A 19,183-nucleotide genomic window follows, 5' to 3' on the forward strand; every position below is an offset into this window, starting at 1 on the left:
GCTGGATATAGTGATCTGGGGATCACATACATGAGAATCAACAGTTAGTTAGTGAACAAACATTTGTTAGGTGTCTTCTATGTGCCAGGCACAGTGCTGAGCTCTGGGGTACAAAGAAAGACCAAAAACAACTCTTGCTGTCGTGAAACTCACAGTATGATAAGGAAACAACTATGTGCCAACAAGGTATGTACTGGATAAATTGGAGAAAATATCAGGGAAAAGGAGCTAAGATTGAGGAGGATTGGGAAAGGCTTCTTGCAGAAGATGGCATTTTAACTGAGACTTAAAGGAAGCCAGGGATGTGAAGATGAGTGGGTAAAGAGTTTGAGATATGGAACCAGCCAGTGAGAGTTTGAGATATGGAATGGATATATAAGGATAACAAGGAGGCCAGTATCACTGGGTTTTAGAATCAGAAGGTGAATATAGTGTAAGAAGCCTGGAAAGGTAGGAAGGGGCCAGATGTGAAGGACATTAAAATCTGAATAGGAGATCACTTCGCCATCTTGGCTCCCAGAAGACCCTGGATAGCATTTTCAAACACGAATCCTTCAGATTTGTCTTGGATCGTTGTATTGCTTAGAAGAGCTGAGTCATTCACTACTGATTCACACTTTACAATATTACTATTACTTTGTACAGAGTACATTTCACTTTGCATCAGCTCATGCAAGTCTCAGGCTTTTCTGACAACATCTTGTCTTACTCATCATTTCTTATAGTACAATAGTATTACATCATAATCACATAGCACAACTTGTTCAAACATTTCCCAATTGATAGGCATCCCCTCATTTCTAATTCTTTGCCCCCAGAAAAGAGCTGCTATGAATATTTTTGTACATATAGGTCCTTTTCCTTTTTGTTTTTTATCTCTTTTGGGATACAGACCAAGTAGTAGTATTGCTCGGTCAAAAGATAAGCGTAGATTTGTTGCCTTTTGGGCATAGTTCCAAATTGCTCTTTCAAATGGTTGAATCAGTTCACAACTCCACTAACAGCACATTAATGCCTCATTTTTCCCACATCCCCTCCAACATTTCCTCATTTTACCTTTTCTATCTTATTAGCCAATCTAATGCATATGAGATAGGACCTCAGAATTGTTTTGATTTGCCTTTCTTCAATCAGTAGTGAGATTATTTTTTCATATGGCTATACATAGTTTTGATTACTTCATCTGAAAACTGATCATATCTTTTGAACTTTTATCAATTGGGGAATGGCTCTAGTTTTTATAAATTTGACCCAGTTCTCTATATGTTTGAGAAATGAGGCCTTTATCAGAGAAATTTGCTTCAAAATTTTTTTCAGTTACTGTTGCTAATTTTGTTTTCTTTTATTCTATACCCCCACCCCCATTTATTCTATTCTTTCTGTCCTTTCACCCTGTCCTTCCTCAAAAGTGTTTCACTTCTGACTACCTCCTCCCCCACTGTGCTCTTCCTTCTGTCACAATTCCCTCCCTTTCTCTTATCCCCTTCCCCTCCTGCTTTTCTATAGATAGATTTCTATACCCAGTTGAATGTGTATGTTATTTCCTCCTGGAACCAATTCTGCTGAGAGTAAGGTTTACTCACTCCCCCTCACCTCTCTTTTTTTCCCCCTCTACTATAAAAGCTTTTTCTTGCCTCTTTTATGAAATAATTTACCCCATTCTACCTCTGTCTTTCTCCCAGTACATTTCTCTCTCACTTGTTAATTTTGTTATTTAACTATCATCCCTTCATATTAAATCCTTTATGATTTCCCTTTCCTGTTTTACCTTTTATTGCTTCTGTTGCGTCTTGTATTTGAAAGTCAGATTTTTCTCTTCAGCTCTGGACCTTTTCTTTAGAATGCTTGAAAGTCCTCTGTTTCATTGAATGTCCATTTTTTTTCTCCTGAAGAATTATACTCAGTTTTTCTGGGTAGGTGATTCTTGGTTGTAATTCTAGCTCCTTTGCCAACTGGAATATTATATTTCAAGCTCTCTGATCCTTTAAGGTAGAAGCTGCTAAATTTTGTGCTATCTTGATTGTAGCTGCACCATACTTAAATTGTTTCAGGCTGTTTCCAATATTTTCTCTTTGATCTGATAACTGATATTTGCCTATGATGTTCCTGGGATATTGAGATTTCTTTCAAGAGCTGATTAGTGAATTCTTTTGATTTCTCTTTTGCTCTCCAGTTCTAACATATTGGGGAGATTTCCTTGATAATTTTTTGTTTCTTCATTTCTCAGAGTCATTGACTTCCATTCTAATTTTTTTAATCAGAAAAGAAACTACAGTTCAGTAATTTAAGAACACAGATTGCTTGGTCAAGGACTCTATTTGACAAGAAGTATAGATAAAACTGAAAAACATTTTGACAAAAAAAGTTAAATCTCAGTGTTACACATTATGCCAAAAGAAATTACAAACTGACATTTGAATTAATAGAATTCAAATTATGAACAATTGCATCAAAGAATGAAGGAAATGATGGAAGTGTACTTCATAACCATACTCTGAGAAAAATTCTTAACCAAGTCAGGGATAGAAGAGAATACGAAAGATGAAATAGATCATTCTAAAACTGACAAACATTGACTTGAAAAAAATATATGCAGCTAAAATAATGAAGGAAAATATCTAGTTTGGGGAAAAATAATTTGCATCAAATATCTCTGGGAAGATCTTGAGAAACAGTATGTATTAAGAATTATTAGAAATACATAAAACTAAGATCTATCCAGCAATGAGTAAGTGATAAAGGGATAGAATTTGTTTTCAAAATAATTTCAAATTATTCAGATATGTTCAAATAACAACATAGAAAAGATTACTCAAAATCACTCTTAATAAAGGAAATTCACATATTAAAAAACAACACAGAATCAGGTTTTACCTCCTATCCAGAAGACTGGCAAAGAGGAAAATAATAGAACTGTCAGCATTGGAGTAACTGTGGAAAAGACAAGGCATATCAACACATTATTGATGGAACTGTGAATTGATCAATCCATTCTGCATAATAGTTTGGAATTAAGCAAAATATACATATTTTTAAAAGTCAGTAATCAGAATGTCCATAACCTTTTTTGATGCAAAGATTCTGGTACTAGGCATATACCCTAAGGAGAATAAAGACAGAAATAAAAGACTTATGTATGCAAAATATTCATGACACCATTTGTGTGTATGTATGTATGTGTATATGTGTGTGTGTGTGCTTGTGCTTGTATGTATCAGTAAACACCCCAACATACACAAAAAGGCCTGCTTTCACAGGTTCTTAGATCTACATTCATAAAAGAAAAGCACCTTTCAAGAGGTTAACAATCACTTTAAATCAAGCACATGTATCATTCCTTTAACCAAGCACATATATCAATTCACCTAGTTCAGGGGACTCAGCACCCTGAACTTCAAAGAAAATACAGAGAAATCCAAACATCTCCTCTGCCTGAATTCAGTAGTTAGATAGGTCCAACTGTCTGACCATAGTTAACAGAGAGTGAAGCACGGATGTCTCGGTTTTCAAAGCTGGGGGCGGGGGGCTGGGGAGCCAAGATGGCGGAGTAGAAAGCACACATATGCTAGCTCCGAACCCCCACAGCCCATAAAATATCTGTAAAGAAGAACTCCCAACAAATTCTGGAGCAGCAGAAGCCACAGAACAAGGGAGCGGATGAGATTTCTGTTCCAGAGAGACCTGAAAACCTGACGCGAAAGGTCCATCACACACCGGACCTGGAGCGGAGCCCAGCCCTGCCTTGGCCACACGGCACCGAGAGGAGCAGATCCGAGCGGGCTTCAGGGACAGAATCTCCAGGGGCCACCCAGGTCCCTCCACCCACAGGTGCCGAAGGTCGTTGAGAGGGTCTCTTTGGCTGGTCGAGAGGGGAGTGGGGTGTCCCCATAACTCAGGCCCCCTCAGGAGGCAGCAGCTGCGGGGGGCAGTGGACAGGGGCTCCCCAAACAGGCAGGAGCTGGGATTCATTGTTGAAGGTCTCTGCATAAACCCCTGAGGGAACTGAGCCCTGGTGTGGCAGCCCTGCCTCCACCTGAGCACCTGAACTTAATCTCACACTGAATAGCAGCCCAGCCCCCGCCCAAAGCCCTGAGGCTGGGAAGTAGAATTTGAATCTCAGACCCCAAGCCCTGGCTGGGCGGATCTGGAGGCGTGGTGGGTGTGGAAAGAAAACTCAGAAGTCAAGTCACTGACTGGGAAAATGCCCAGAAAAGGGAAAAAAAATAAGACTATAGAAGGTTAATTTTTTGGTGAACAGATAATTCCTCCCTTCCTTTCTGATGAGGAAGAACAATGATTACCATCAGGGAAAGACACAGAAGTCAAGGCTTCTGTATCCCACACATCCAAAATAAATATACCATGGGCTCAGGCCATGGAAGAGCTCAAAAAGGATTTTGAAAATCAGCTTAGAGAGGTGGAGGAAAAACTGGGAAGAGAAATGAGAGAGATGAAAGAAAAGCATGAAAAGCAGGTCAACACCTTGCTAAAGGAGACCCCAAAAAAATGCTGAAGAAAATAACACCTTGAAAAATAGGCTAACTCAATTGGCAAAAGAGGTTCAAAAAGCCAATGAGGAGAAGAATGCTTTAAAAAGCAGAATTAACCAAATGGAAAAGGAGGTTCAAAAGCTCACTGAAGAAAATAGTTCTTTCAAAATTAGAATGGAACAGATGGAGGCTAATGACTTTATGAGAAACCAAGAAATCACAAAACAAAACCAAAAGAATGAAAAAATGGAAGATAATGTGAAATATCTCATTGGAAAAACAACTGATATGGAAAATAGATCCAGGAGAGACAATTTAAAAATTATGGGATTACCTGAAAGCCTAGACATCATCTTTCATGAAATTATCAAGGAAAACTGCCCTGAGATTCTAGAACCAGAGGGCAAAATAAATATTGAAAGACTCTACTAATTACCTCCTGAAAGAGATCCAAAAAGAGAAACTCCTAGGAGCATTGTGGCCAAATTCCAGAGTTCCCAGGTCAAGGAGAAAATATTTCAAGCAGCTAGAAAGAAACAGTTCAAGTATTGTGGAAATACAATCAGGATAACACAAGATCTAGCAGCTTCTACATTAAGGGATAGAAGGGCATGGAATATGATATTCCAGAGGTCAAAGGAACTAGGACTAAAACCAAGAATCACCTACCCAGCAAAACTGAATATAATACTTCAGGGGAAAAATTGGTCTTTCAATGAAATAGAGGACTTTCAAGCATTCTTGATGAAAAGACCAGAGCTGAAAAGAAAATTTGACTTTCAAACACAAGAATGAAGAGAAGCATGAAAACGTAAACAGTAAAGAGAAGTCATAAGGGACTTACAAGTTGAACTGTTTACATTCCTACATGGAAAGACAATATTTGTAACTCTTGAAACTTTTCAGTATCTGAGTAGTTGGTGGGATTACACACACACACACACACACACACACACACACACACACACACACACACACACACATATATGCACACACAGAGACAAAGAGCACAGAGTGAATTGAATAGGATGGGATCATATCTTAAAATAATGAAATTAAGCAGTGAGAGGGAAATATATTGGGAGGAGAAAGGGAGAAATTGAATGGGGCAAATTATCTCTCATAAAAGAGGCAAGCAAAAGACTTTTTAGTGGAGGGAAAAAGAGGGGAGGTGAGAGAAAAACATGAAGTTTACTCTCATCACATTCCACTAAAGGAAGGAATAAAATGCACAGTCATTTTGGTATGAAAACCTATCTTACAATACAGGAAAGTGGGGGTGAAGGGGATAAGCAGGGTGGAGGGGGATGATGGAAGGGAGGGCAATGGGAGGAGGGAGCGATTTGAAGTCAACACTCTTGGGGAGGGACAGGATCAAAAGAGAGAATAGAAGCAATGGGGGGCAGGATAGGATGGAGGGAAATATAGTTAGTCTTACCCAACATGACTATTATGGAAGTCATTTGCAAAACTACACAGATGTGGCCTATATTGAATTGCTTGCCTTCCAAAGGGAAGGGGTGGGGAGGGAGGGATGAAGAGAAGTTGGAACTCAGTTTTAGGAACAACTGTCAAGTACTGTTCTTGCTACTAGGAAATAAGAAATTTAGGTAAAGGGGTATAGAAAGTTATCTGGCCCTACAGGACAAAAGAGAAGATGGGGACAAGGGAAGGGAGGGATGATAGAAGAGAGGGCAGATTGGTGATAGGGGCAATTAGAATGCTTAGTGTTTTGGGGGGGGGGGACAAATGGGGAGAGAATTTGGAACCCAAAATTTTGTGAAAATGAATGTTAGAAGTTAAATAAATAAATTTTTAAAAAGAAAGCCGGGGGGGCTCCTTAAAGCAGCTTCCCAGAGGCTTTGTTGGGCCAGACAAACACTTCTTCTAGTCAGTAAGGCCCAGAGTAAAACTTCAGCTCAGAGTATTTATACCCTTTTGAGAGAGAGAGAGAGAGAGAGAGAGAGAGAGAGAGAGAGAGAGAGAGAGAGAGAGAGAGAGAGAGAGAGAGAGAGAGAGAGAGAGCGCGAGAGAGAGAGCGCGCGAGCGCTTCATAACCCTTAAGAACCAGTGTCTCATTAACTAAAGGCTTGGGCCTTCCCACAAATCTTCCCTAATCAAACTCCCTTTAATGGGCTGACCCATTAATGGATGGGGAAGATCTTTAATCACATTGAAATAATTAACAATACTAATACATATGCTGTTTCTAGTTAAAGAAACTCTTGTTTCTATACTTTACTCTTTGTCAAGGCTCTTGATTGATAAAGGCAAGATTCAATCAGAGGCACTTGATTATACTAAAACAAAAACAGCAAAAGATCCTATTTTGCTTGCCATCACAAGGGATTAATTAGGAAACAGAAAACAGATGTCCATTGATTGAGGAACAACTAAATAAATTTTTATACATATAGGTAATGTAACATTACTACACAATATCAGTTGACTTAATAGAAATCAAAGAAGCCTGGTAAAACTTACATGAATTAATGAAAAAATGAACCTAGAAAAAATGCATAAACATATTACAATTAAAGTAGGAAGAAAGAATAATAAAACAAAATGGCCATTGGGCTTAATTGAAATTCAAAAGGGATAAAAGTAAAGTCTTGAACTAAGGGCAAAAAAGTGAATTTTACAAGATAGGGGAAGCCTTGTTAAGAGTTATTCTGAAAAAACCTCTGAAGGTTTTAATAGACAGCAAGCTCCATATGCATCAACAGCATGAAGTTGTAACCCAAAAAACTAATGCCTCAATTACATATCCCAGCCGACCTCTGCCATACAAAATCATTATTGTTCCTATGGCAGTCTTTCATCATGTTTATTTTCCTGGCTAGATACCATTTCTGTAACTGTTCCTTCTATGACATGATCTTACTACCTTTTATCAGGGTGATTTTCCTTTAACTAGAATATTTTCCATGTCCTTGCTAAAGTATAGTGTCCAGAACTCAAAGAACATGGTAAATGGAGTCTGCCCATGGCAGAATATAGCAGGATTAATACCTCCTTCTTTTTGGGGTATCATGCCAATTTTGCTTTTTAAGACATCCTTCTCCTCATTGACTTTTGGGACCTCTTTTACCATTTGGCCTAGTCTGTTTTTTAAGGTGCTATTTTCTTTAGTTTTTCTTAATGTTTCCTTTACCAAGCTTTTTTTTGGTGATTTTCTTGCATTACTCTCATTTCTCTTTTCAGTTTTTCCTCTACCCCTCTTAAATGTTTTTCAAAATCCCTTTTGAGCTCTTTTATGGCCTAAGACCAATTCATGTTTTTTTCGAGGCTTTAGATGTAGGAGTTTTGACTTTATTATCTTCTTATCAGTGTGTTTTGATCTTCTTTGTCACATAGTAATTTTTTAAAGTTAGAGGAGGTTTTTTTTCCCATTGTTTGCTCATTTTCCTAGCCTCTTAGTTGACATTTAACTTATTATTAAAGTAGGGGTCTGCTTCCTGGGTGGAGGAAGAATTGCCCCAAGCTTCAGGCCTGAACATTTACAACCTTTATAATTTTTCTCAGAGATACCAATCAGATAGAACTGGCCTCTAACCTGTGGATGGCCAGAGCTAAATAGAGAAGGTTGGAGAGAGGAGAGTCAGGAATCAAAGTGAATTTTAATTTCAAAGCGAGGGAAACTGTTTGAAAAAGTATATGTTGGGTTCCTATACTAGTTGGGCTGAGGGTCCAAGGAAGTGTGGGAATATCTCAATACCCATACCAAAGGTTTCACAGGGACTTAGGGCCCTGACAGTGAGAGGTAAGAGCAACAGTGTGACAAGTTTGATTCAGAAGAGGATTTCATGACCAAAACTTGTCTAAGCTGAGAACACCTGGTGATGGTCAAAGCAATACAATAACTATATGATTTTGCTATGGTTGAGATCATACAAGGAGTGAATGCAAAGGATTGTTGTTAGGCTTAGCTCAGAGCACAGCTTGCATGTAGGGCCTTAGCTCTGGAAATATTGTGTCTCCTAATATTGTGACAAGAACTCTCCTTTCCAGATTTTCAGAGATATTTCTAGAGACCTGTAAGTTTTCAGTTCTTCCAAGGTGGTATGATCTAAGGAGAGGTGTGTTTGCTACTCTCTTAGCTTGTGTTCTTGTCTGTGAGCAACTACAAGCACTTTTTTCTGCCCTGGAACTGTGAGGAGGGTCCCGTCTTCACTGTGGCCACAAGGTCTGCTAAGCTTTTCACCCTGGGACTGTGATCTAGATTTGAATATGGGCAAGACAACAGAGTACGGGTCAGTGCTAATAAAAAGACTCCATAATCTTCTTCTGACCAGTTGTTTGACCCCTTTATGGTTTGTGGGTGCAGTGGCTGCTGTTATTGTTATTGCTGGTGATGATTCAGCTGCTCCCAAGGCCTGTTCCGGGTTTGCTGGGGCAGAGGACTGTGCTCCACTCTCACTCAAGTGTAACAGATCCTTCCTTTGATCTTCAAAGTTATTTTTGGTGTCTGTGTGCTAAGAGGTCTGGAAACTGCCACTGCTGCCAGTGATTCAGTTGCCCTGGGTCCAGCTTTGGGTTTGCTGGGGCCTAGTCTGCACTTGGACTGCACTCAGACTGTGCTCCTCTCTCACCCTCTCTTTCAGGAGGCATTTGATGGATTCTTTCAATATTTATTTTACTCTCTGGTACTGGAATATCAGGGCAGTTTACCTTGATAATTTCTTGAAAGATGATGTCTAGGCTCTTTTTTTTTTTTTTTTTTTTTGATCATGGCTTTCAGGTAGTCCCATAATTTTTAAATTGTCTCTCCTGGATCTATATTCTAGGTCAGTTGTTTTTCCAGTGAGATATTTCACATTATCTACTATTTTTTCATTCCTTTGGTTTTGTTTTTATCATTTCTTGAATTTTCATGAAGTCATTAGCTTCCATCAGGTCCATTCTAATCTTTAAGGGATTATTTTCTTCAGTGAGCTTTTGGATGGCCTTTTACTTCTGTCCATTTCTGCTTTTTAGGGTATTCTTCTCTTCATTGGCTTTTTGGATCTCTTTTGTCATTTGGGTTAGTCTATTTTTTAAAGTATTATTTTCTTCAGCATTTTTTTTGAGTCGCTTTTAGCTGGCAGTTGACCCTTTTTTCATAATTTTCTTGTATCACTCTTGTTTCTCTTCCCAATTTTTGCTCTACTAATTTTACTTGATTTTCAAAATCCTTTTTGAGCTCTTCCTGAGACTGATTCATATTTTTCTTTGAGACTTTGGATGGGGGAGCTTTGACTTTGTTGTCTTTTGTTTGCATGTTTTGGTCTTCCTTGTCACCAAAGTAAGATTCTATAGTCTGATTCTTTTTTTGGTTTTTGCTTATTTCCCCAGCCATTTAGTTGACTTTTAAGCTCTTTGTCAAAGTAGATCTCTGCTTCCAATGGGTTTGGGGAGTGTACTGTCTGACTCTGGATTCCCCCATAATCTGTGGGCCCAGGGCTCCGGAAACAATTGGTTCTCTACCCCTGCGGCTGCTGTGGATTTCTCTGCCCCTGGTTCCTCTGCCCCCTTCCCCTTTTGCCTCCCTGAGGCTTGACCCCTCCACTCTCCTACATTGGTCCCACAGGCTTTTTCCACTGACCTTCAAATTTATCCTCTGTGTTTTGAGGTCCTGAAGTCTGGAAAATGCCATAGGTGTGAGAGATTCAGTCTCCTGAAGGCCTGCTCAAGTTATGTCTGTGCCAGCATGGCCCACGCTGGGTAGACAATAATCTTTTAAGTGGAAATCTGAATGTTTTACTCACCTAATTGAAAAACTCCATTGGCTTCCCATTGCCTCTTGAATCAAATGCAAACAGTTCTGTTTAGTTTTTACAATACTTCACAATCCGACTCCCAACATTTTTTTGAATCCTCTTGTCCCCTCCCAATCTCATTTCCTCCCTTGTGTCATTCCACCAAATTTGCATCATATACAACACTCCATCTCCATTTTCTACCTTTTCACTGACTATCCCCCATGCTTAGAATAAGCTTCCTCCTTCCCTTCTCCTTGTAGAATTCTCATCTTCCTTAAGATGCAGCTCAAGAACAACCTTTAGGAAACATTTCCTGATCCCACTAGGTCCTAGGTACATGTTCCCTCTCTCCTTAACTATTTTATATTTAACTACTAACTTGGATATATTTGTAAGTGTTCTGCGGGTGTACACGTTTGCCCATTAACATGCAAGTTCCTTGTGAGTAATGATTGTTTGATCTTTGCCTCTCTGTTGCCTAGCATATTGTAGATACTGACTAAATACCTGTTAGTGGGTTGGTTAAACTCTAAGGGAGGTTAGATACTAGAGAGCATCTAGTTCAAGCCCTTCATTTTACAAAGCAGGAAATTAAGGCCAAGTATATAAATGTGTATTTTAATAGAAAAGAGCACTCTCTTAGAAGACCTTGGTCTGAATTTCAGCCCTGCCTGCCATTAACTCTGTATTTGAGTTCTTGCAAATTATTTCACCTGTCCCGATGCTCAATTTTTTTCCTTTGTAGAGTTTCATTGATGTTTCTTATGTTTATAATTAATCAAAATTTATTAATTACCTACTTGATTTTTAGCTAGGTGATACAGTAGATAGAGTGCTAGATTGGAAGTCAGGAAGACATCGGTTCAAATGTAACATTGTACCTTCCTACGAGTGTAACTAACCTTGGGCAAGTCACTGAACCTTCATCTCGTTTCCTCATTTGTAATATGGGGGTGATAATGGTACCTAACTCTCTGTGTTGTTCTGAGGATAAAATGAGATATTTGTAAGGAATTCCACAGACCTTAAGGCACTGAATAAATGCTGCCTCTTATTTTTATTAGCTGTTACTGTGTACCAGGCTCTGGGGATACAACGCAAAACATTCTGTGCCCTCCAGGGTGTTTTCCCAATGTGTATTCTCCTCACCTCCCCCATGTAACATAGCAAAATAGGTGAAAACAACTGACAGAGACCCATTTGGGAGTGTATGAAACACAGGACATCCATAGGTACCACCAGTCTTTTCCCATCCAGTGAAGGGAGGTGTGTTTTATCGTCTGTTCTCTTGGACCATTATGGGACTTAGTTTTCTCATGTGTAAAGTGAAGGAAGGGTAGAGGGGGAGAGGTTGGTTTAGATAAAGCTATTCTTTACAAATAGTAGCTAATTCCTTTCAGTTACAATTCCTTGATAAAGTGAATTACTCAGATTACTCAGCTAGAAAATATGAGAGGTGAAACTCAAAAGTAGTTTGAAACCAAATCCTGTATCACACTGCCTTTCAGGGGTGTCTCCAAAGTCTCTTGTCATTAATATAAATGACCACAAGTCTGTGATTGCATTCTGTCAGCTCTCACTGGCTTTCTCCCCTTCCTATCAGGAAAGCCCAAGGAAGGCAGAAAGAAATGTAATGTTTACATTAACATTTAATGTGGAAATGGTACATGAACTAATTAAAGAGCTTGATCCCTTTTGAGCACTTCTAATTAGTAGTATGGAGTATTTAAGTACTAAGGAGCCTAACTAAGGTTGTGATTTCTTCTTTGTAAGCTGATCAAACTGTCTGGGAAGTGTTGATTCCCCCAGCAGACTGGTGAATGCATTTCTGACTCAGAACACAAAGGGTTAAAGGCTGCCATTTTGTTACGTAACACCCTTAATGGACATATCCCTGAATGGCATCAAAATGGTAGTTGTTAACCCTTTATAAGACACCTGGCCTTAGAGTCAAGGAAACACAGCTTGGAGGAGTGCTCTTAAGATGACAGACCAGCAGTGTACTTGTTAACATTTTATTCAAGCAGTTTACTGTCTGCTACCATTCTTCTGTTTCACTTTTCCTAAGAGAAAAAAGTTGAGCCAGTTTTTCCTGAACTAGTTTAATTTTTTTACGGTTAATTTTCCTGCTAAAGTGAGCTATTTTTGTGACATAGGACATTTTTGGGGGGAAGGGTGGGGTGGGGAGGAGGTGGAGAGAAAGTTACCTTTATTATGGGAAGGCTGAAATGCAGCCATAATGGGCTTCTTTCAAAGGTATCCAGAAGAGTTTTGCATGTTATCTTTTAAATCTTCCTAGATAGATTCTTTGGAAAGATTCAGTTCTTAGTTCCCCAGGATGTGCTTTGTGTAAAGTATTTGGTAGTTCTCAGATTTCTTTTTAGGAAACAAAACAAAAACCAGATGGAAAAATAAATATGTGGTCAGTTTGGGTGCTGAGAATATTAGCCAGCAGTGACAGCATAGCATCTGGGTGTTCTGTTACTTTTAGCCTGATACAATGAGGACCTGGCAATTACAGTACTCCCTGCAAAATGTAAGAAACTCTCATCCAGTTGGAATATTACATCCTTAGTGGCACTTGCAGAATGGGATATTTTTTCCATTTATAAGATATGTAAGCTTTGAAGAGAGACCAAGTTAGAGAAAAATTAAACTGCTAGTTCAGAGTTCTGTCAGTTTGGCAGTTACAGGTTAAAAATTTTTTTTTAAGTAATCGTAATTTTTCCTTTGTAAATTTTCTTGCATTTTTGAAGGAAAAGGGTAACTTTTCTACTGTTGTCACTCACATGCTACATGCTAGGATAAATGACTTGAACCTACTTTGGCATACTAGTTACAATACTTGGAGCACATTGTGTTACTCTAGGTCTCGGTTTCCTCATCAGTAAAATGGGGATTACAGAATTTAGACCTAGAAATGTAGAATTGTAGAGATCATAGTTGCATCCCTTTATTTGACATTATAGTAAACTGAGCCCCCAGTTAGTAGTGATTTGGCCAAGGTGGTGGTCCATCAACAAACATTTATTAAGCACCTATTATTCATCAGGCTAGGTGCTGTCCTCAGTGCTAAGGATATAGTGACAGTAATGAAATGATCCCTACTCCCACGGAACTTAATTCTGACAGGGAAGAAAGAAACACATGCACAAGTGTATGCAGATGAAATCCAAAGACAATAAATACTAAGTACTTAGGGAGGGATGGCACTAACAGAGGAATCTAGAAATGCTTCTGATAGAAGGTGGTATAGGCTGGGGAATATTGTGATAGGGAGGTGAAGAGGGAGTACATCCCTGGCACTTGCATAGGCACGGGACAGGGAAGAAATGTCCTCGATGAAAGGCATCAGTTAGACCAAGGGGAATATCACATAGTTAATCTGGAAAAGTAATTTGGAGCCAAATTGTGAAGGGCTCTAAATGGTAAGTGGAGTTTACGTCTTGTCCTAAAGACAATAGGGAGATTTTAGAGTTTATTGAGCAGGGGAATGACGTGCTTTAGGAATATCACTTGGGTTGCTATGTGGAAGTTGGATGGAAGAATCTTACCTCATGAGATTACTAGGAAAATCTTATGATACAATTAATATGCAAGCAGTATTAAAGTGTAAAGCTTTCTGCAAATAAATAGTAGTAGTTAATCATACTAGTTGTAGGATATGACTCAGAGAAAAAATATTGTTCTCATTTAAAGAGTAAGCATTAAAAAGTATACTTGATTTTACTTTCTAAAAACTGGCTATCAAAAGTAGGAGTCTTTTATAGTATACAGTATTTTTCAGAATTTGGTTACTACATTCACAAGAAAGGAATTATGGGATGAGGGCAACTTTTCTTTTTTTAAATAAATCACTAAGCTTTTTTCCCTATAAATCATGAATAGGTTCTCCTCTTTTAAAAGAAGGTAGAGGAGTCCAGACAGTATTTTGGATTATCAGTATCCCAGGACTTAAGTTATGTGATAAGTGCCCATGTTCTACTATTTCCATAACTTCTTTGGCTTCCAGTTTTCCCATCTGTAAAACGAAAATACTTCTTCTGGTTTACTTCATAGTATCATTTTGAGACTCAAGTGAGAATGCTGTGTGTGTATGCATACATGCATGCATGGTTGATACTATTCTAGTTGATCCATACAGTAGTCCTGTGAATTAGGTTTGTTGTTTAATCTGCATTTTCAGATGAGAAAATTGACCATGAGAGTGGCATATAATCCGTAAGCATTTATCAAGCACCAGCTATGCCAGGAACCTTGTTCAACTCTGGTAATACAATGAAAAAAGTTAAAACAGTTCCTGTTCTCAAGGAACATTCTACCTACCTCCTCACAGATTAGCATTAGGACAAGTTAAAACACTGCACTATAGGACTGACTCTAAGGCAAGCCAACTACTTCCCATGATAGGGTAGTCCAGGAGAGTATACCTCCTGGAGTTGCGCAGGCCCCAGTTTACAGGGAAGGGTTTTTCCTTCTGTTGTGAAATCTACATGCTTGTTACTTGTACCAATTCACCCTTCTTCTTTTCTTTAGGCTTGATCAGTAAAGCCCTAACATCATCTTTCCCATAAGAATCCTTTCAAAAACAATTAAAGACAATGATTATATCAAAAGTCTCTATCTCTAGTTCCTTCAGTTAAATCCTTCTCTTTCATGATCTTCAGTTCTCCCACCACCTTAATCAACCTCAGCATTCAAAATCATTTATCAGACAATTAAGTGGATGTTGTATGGACTGTTCCAGAAGGTGCTGTAGGAGATTAAAAGATAAGATTTGAGTTTCTGTTGAGAAAAGATGTGTAAAACATATGCAGGATGTCCGAAATGTCTCAATTCAGTTTTAAGAATAGTTTAAAACAGTGTTGAGACTTCTGGGACATCCTGTGTATGAGTCCTTTGGAAGAATTTATATTGCAATGGGGTTAGATGATAGTGGGTTCACTTGGACTTTGGGGAACCTCAACAAAGTTTCCTTTTCTTTTTAGAGGAGTTGGCATTTCAGCTGGGCTTTGAGGGGTGGGTAGGTTATCAGGTGTAGAAATGTAGAAACGTTGGAGGGTTGAGGGAATGTATTTCTCAGGCATAGAGGACAGCTTGAGTGAAAGCTTAAAGCTAGGAAATAAAATGTGTTTGCAGAAATGCAAATAGTTCATTTTTACTTGAGCAGAAGAATACCTGAGGGGAGATAGTTTGAAACAAGGCCAAGATAGATTGGAAATAAATATTACAGGGCCCTGAAAACTGTCTAGGTAGTTTAAGATCTGGCACCAGAAATTTACTACCTCTGTGACCTTGGTCAAGTCACTTAACTGTTTGCCTCAGTTTCCTCATCTATAAAATGAACTGGAGAAGGAAATGGCAGACCACTTCAGTGTCTTGCCAGAGAAAACATCCGAAATAGCTGTACTGCAACAACATTTGTTGAACCTGTTTTTCTGTTAATTCTTGTAATAAATTGGGAACCAAATTCTTAGATTAATGGGATGAAAGACAGGAATTGATATCAGAACTATGAAAGGAAATGAACTTTTTTGTTTGTTTTTTTAAAAAAAAATCACGAATCCTAGTATTTCAAAGTTAGAAGGAATCTTAGAGGCCAGATAGTCCTGAATCTGAAAAAGGATCTTTTGTATAATATATCTGACAAGTAGTTATCCAGTCTTTGCTTTAAGACCTCCATTTAGAGGAAACCATTGCCTTTTGATAGCTCTTATTTTTAAGAAGTTTTTTCCTTATACCAAGCTTAAATTAGCCTCCTTGCACTTTTCTCCTTTGTTCTGAATTCTGCTTTCTTGGACCACACAGAATGAGCCTAATTGATCCATCTTGTATAAGACATCCCTTCCCAATACCTGACATGAATACTGTGTTCCCCTTAAGTCTGCTGTCCTGAAGGCTAAATATCCCTAATACTTTCAGCTGATCCACAGTTGAGCTTTAAGGTTTTTTGCTGTCCTACTTGTTATCCACCAGATATTCTCTAGCTTGTAAATGCCTTCATATTAAAATGTGGTATACGGAAATGAATGCTTCAAATACAACCTGACATGGGCAGAGTACAACAGAATTATCCTCTTCCAAATCTTGTATACTAGTTCCCCCTCCTTTTCTGAATTAGCTTTCTTCTATTAAAATGTATAAATTTTTATTACATGAACTTCTTTCTAACTTCACCCTATCTTGCACTAGAGAAATTTACTTTTTGGAATTAATTAACCAAACATTTAGTAATGTGTGCTTTGTGCCAGGCATTTTATGACACCAGGGATATAAAGACAAAAACTGATTGCATTCTGTGGTAGAAACAACATGTATATATAAGTAAATACAAGTAAATATAAAATATACAGAAATACAAGATAATTGGGAGGGGCATGTGGTTTTCCATTTCCTTCTCCAACTCATTTTACAGGGGAAAGGCATAACAGCTGACCTCTCATATCACATTTGCAACTTCTTTCAGACATCTCAAACTGGATGTCTAGTAGACATCTTAAACACAGTATGTCCAAAACGAAACTCATTATCTTTCCCCTTAAATGTCACCCCACCATTTCTATTATTGTAGAGGGCAGACTCACAATCTGAATTTCTCATTGTGCCATCTCTCATGTATCCCCCTTCTATCTTCTGACACTGGCACCGCTCAAATACAGGCTTTCATGATTATTATAATAGTCTCCTGATAGGTCTGCCTCAAATCCCTCCCCACTGATCCATTAAATCATCCTTTATTCAACTACTGAAGTGATTTTCCTAAAGTTCAAGGCCAATCATGTCTCCCCTGAAGCCCCCACGAAAAGCAAACAAATAAACAAGCAACACCCACCAACAACAAAAACAACACTGCAGTGATTCCCTGTTACCTCCAGCATCAAACTTAAAATTCTGTTCAGCGTTCAAAGCCTTTCATAACTTAGGCCCCTTCCATCTTTCCAGTCTTTTTACTACTTAACACATGCTCATTGGTCCAGTGATACTGGCCTCCAGGCTGTTACACAAATAAAACATCCATCTCTCAGTTCTGGTTATTCTTTCTGGTTGGCTCCCATGCTTGGAATACTCTCTCATCTCTGCCTCCTGGCTTCTTGGCATCCTTTCAAGTCCCAACTAAAATCCTGTCTTCTACAGAAAGCCTTTTGCAACACCTCTTAATTTTAGTGCTTTCTTTTTGGTAATTATTTCATGTTTATTCTTTATGTCATTTGCTTTGTATGTATTTGTTTGCATGTTGTTTGTCCCATTGGGTTGTGAACTCCTTAAAATCAAGGACCGTCTTTTGTATCCAAAGCATGTAGCTCAGTGTCTGGTACATAGTAGGATATAACAAAGGTTGACTGATTATTAAGAGGTTCTGTAGTAAATTTTTTTTATTAGATTTATTACAGTGATCTAGCCTGAGAAGGCTGTATTTTTTTTTGAAAACTATCATCTACTGTTTTAGATATTCGTCTCAATTTTCTGTCACTGCTAAGTTTGATAAGCATATAACCTAAGAAACCTTTATCCAAGTCATTAAAAAAAACCCTGTTAGAGGATAGGGTTATGGAGAAATCTTGGAGCAATCCACTGAAAATCTACTTTTAAGGGAATGTTGAACCAGTAATGACTATTCTTTGGCTTTGGCTTGTGCCATCCAACAGTTACCTATACAATTGAATGACTCATGTTGTTTCATCTTATCTAGCAGAGTAACATGAGAGACTTTGACAATGTTAGATTACTAAAACACTTGATAATCAGTATCCATTTATTAACTGTCTGCTCCCCACTAGATATTGTGCTCTAGACACCAGGAATACAAAGACAAAATGAAACAGCCCATGCCTTTAAGAAACTTCTCATTTTATGGAAAATGTACACTGAATCTATGTACATGAGTATAATTATAGTTCTGAAATTGTGATCTCATTGTTCATAGGGGAAATCTTATTCTGGGCCTTATGTTTCTCTCCAAGAAGAACTGATTGCTGAGGTGATAAAAGAGAAGAAAATTGGGTATGCACTTTAGATTTTGGGAACATAGATTTCATCACATTTGAAGGAAACATGCAGAATCCCACTGTCTACAATGCTTCAGGGGAGACATCCTAGGAGAAATAGGAGATACTCCAGAATTAACTTCTGAAGATACAAAGGGAAACATTTCCAACAAGGAGGAAAAATGGGATCTGTCTGAAACTCACCAACCAACTTAAATTTTAAAAAAGACATATATAAAAGGTGAAGATAAAAGTGTGGCACAGTCTTTTAAAAAATAATGTAATAATATCAGGGATGCTAAAGCTTGGGATGATCTGAGTCTGATAAAAAAAAAGCTAAGGACAAAAAAAGTTGTGGGGTTTTGGGTTTTTTTTCAATGTTCTTTTTTAAAATTAAGATTATATTAGGAGGAAAGGGAGGGCCAAAGAAAGGATTAGGATCCTTACTTGGAGTTGATGTGATGATGCTGTCTGACAACAGAAGAGAAGGCAGAACTGATCCATTTTTATTTTGTTTGTGTTTTCTCTGCAAAGGAGAATGACCTTTACACTTTTTACACTGGAAATGAAAGAATAAAACTGCCTTGTGGGGAGTTAGTTGATAACCCAAAATAAGAGAGCACTTAGCTGACCTTGATGAGTTCAGATTTCCTGACTCAGATAAGCTACATCCTCCATTCCAAAGAGAATTGGCAAATATGTTTCCAGAGCTCCTGTTCATGATATGTAAAAGATGATGGGAAATGGGAAAGGTATTGCAAAATTAGAGAAGAGGCAAATATCCAAATTTTTAATAAGACAAAAGAACAAAATCTGCAGCTATGGCCAGTGAACTTGACTTTTAATTTCTGGGAAGATTCCTGAAAGGATCATTAAAAAGGGGCAGGCAAATGCCTAATAAAAGGTACATAAAGATTAGAATGGCTTCATTAAGAACAAGTTATGCCAGACTAACCTCGTTTCTCCT

General features: G+C 38.2%; 1 protein-coding gene across 16 annotated transcripts in view; it reads left to right on the top strand.

The window, feature by feature from the left end:
• Positions 1–19,183, top strand: part of GATAD2A (GATA zinc finger domain containing 2A) — a 245,934-nt gene that overhangs the window by 110,856 nt on the left and 115,895 nt on the right. The window contains exon 3 of one of the 16 annotated variants that reach the window (XM_072601130.1): positions 18,156–18,457. The exons of the other annotated variants lie outside the window; for them this stretch is intronic. The gene's annotated coding sequence lies outside the window, so the exon portion shown is untranslated. The remainder of the gene's footprint in view (positions 1–18,155; positions 18,458–19,183) is intronic. 16 annotated transcript variants of the gene reach the window in all.

This window comes from Notamacropus eugenii, chromosome 4 (assembly GCF_028372415.1).
Source record: "Notamacropus eugenii isolate mMacEug1 chromosome 4, mMacEug1.pri_v2, whole genome shotgun sequence".
Lineage (NCBI taxonomy): Eukaryota > Metazoa > Chordata > Mammalia > Diprotodontia > Macropodidae > Notamacropus > Notamacropus eugenii.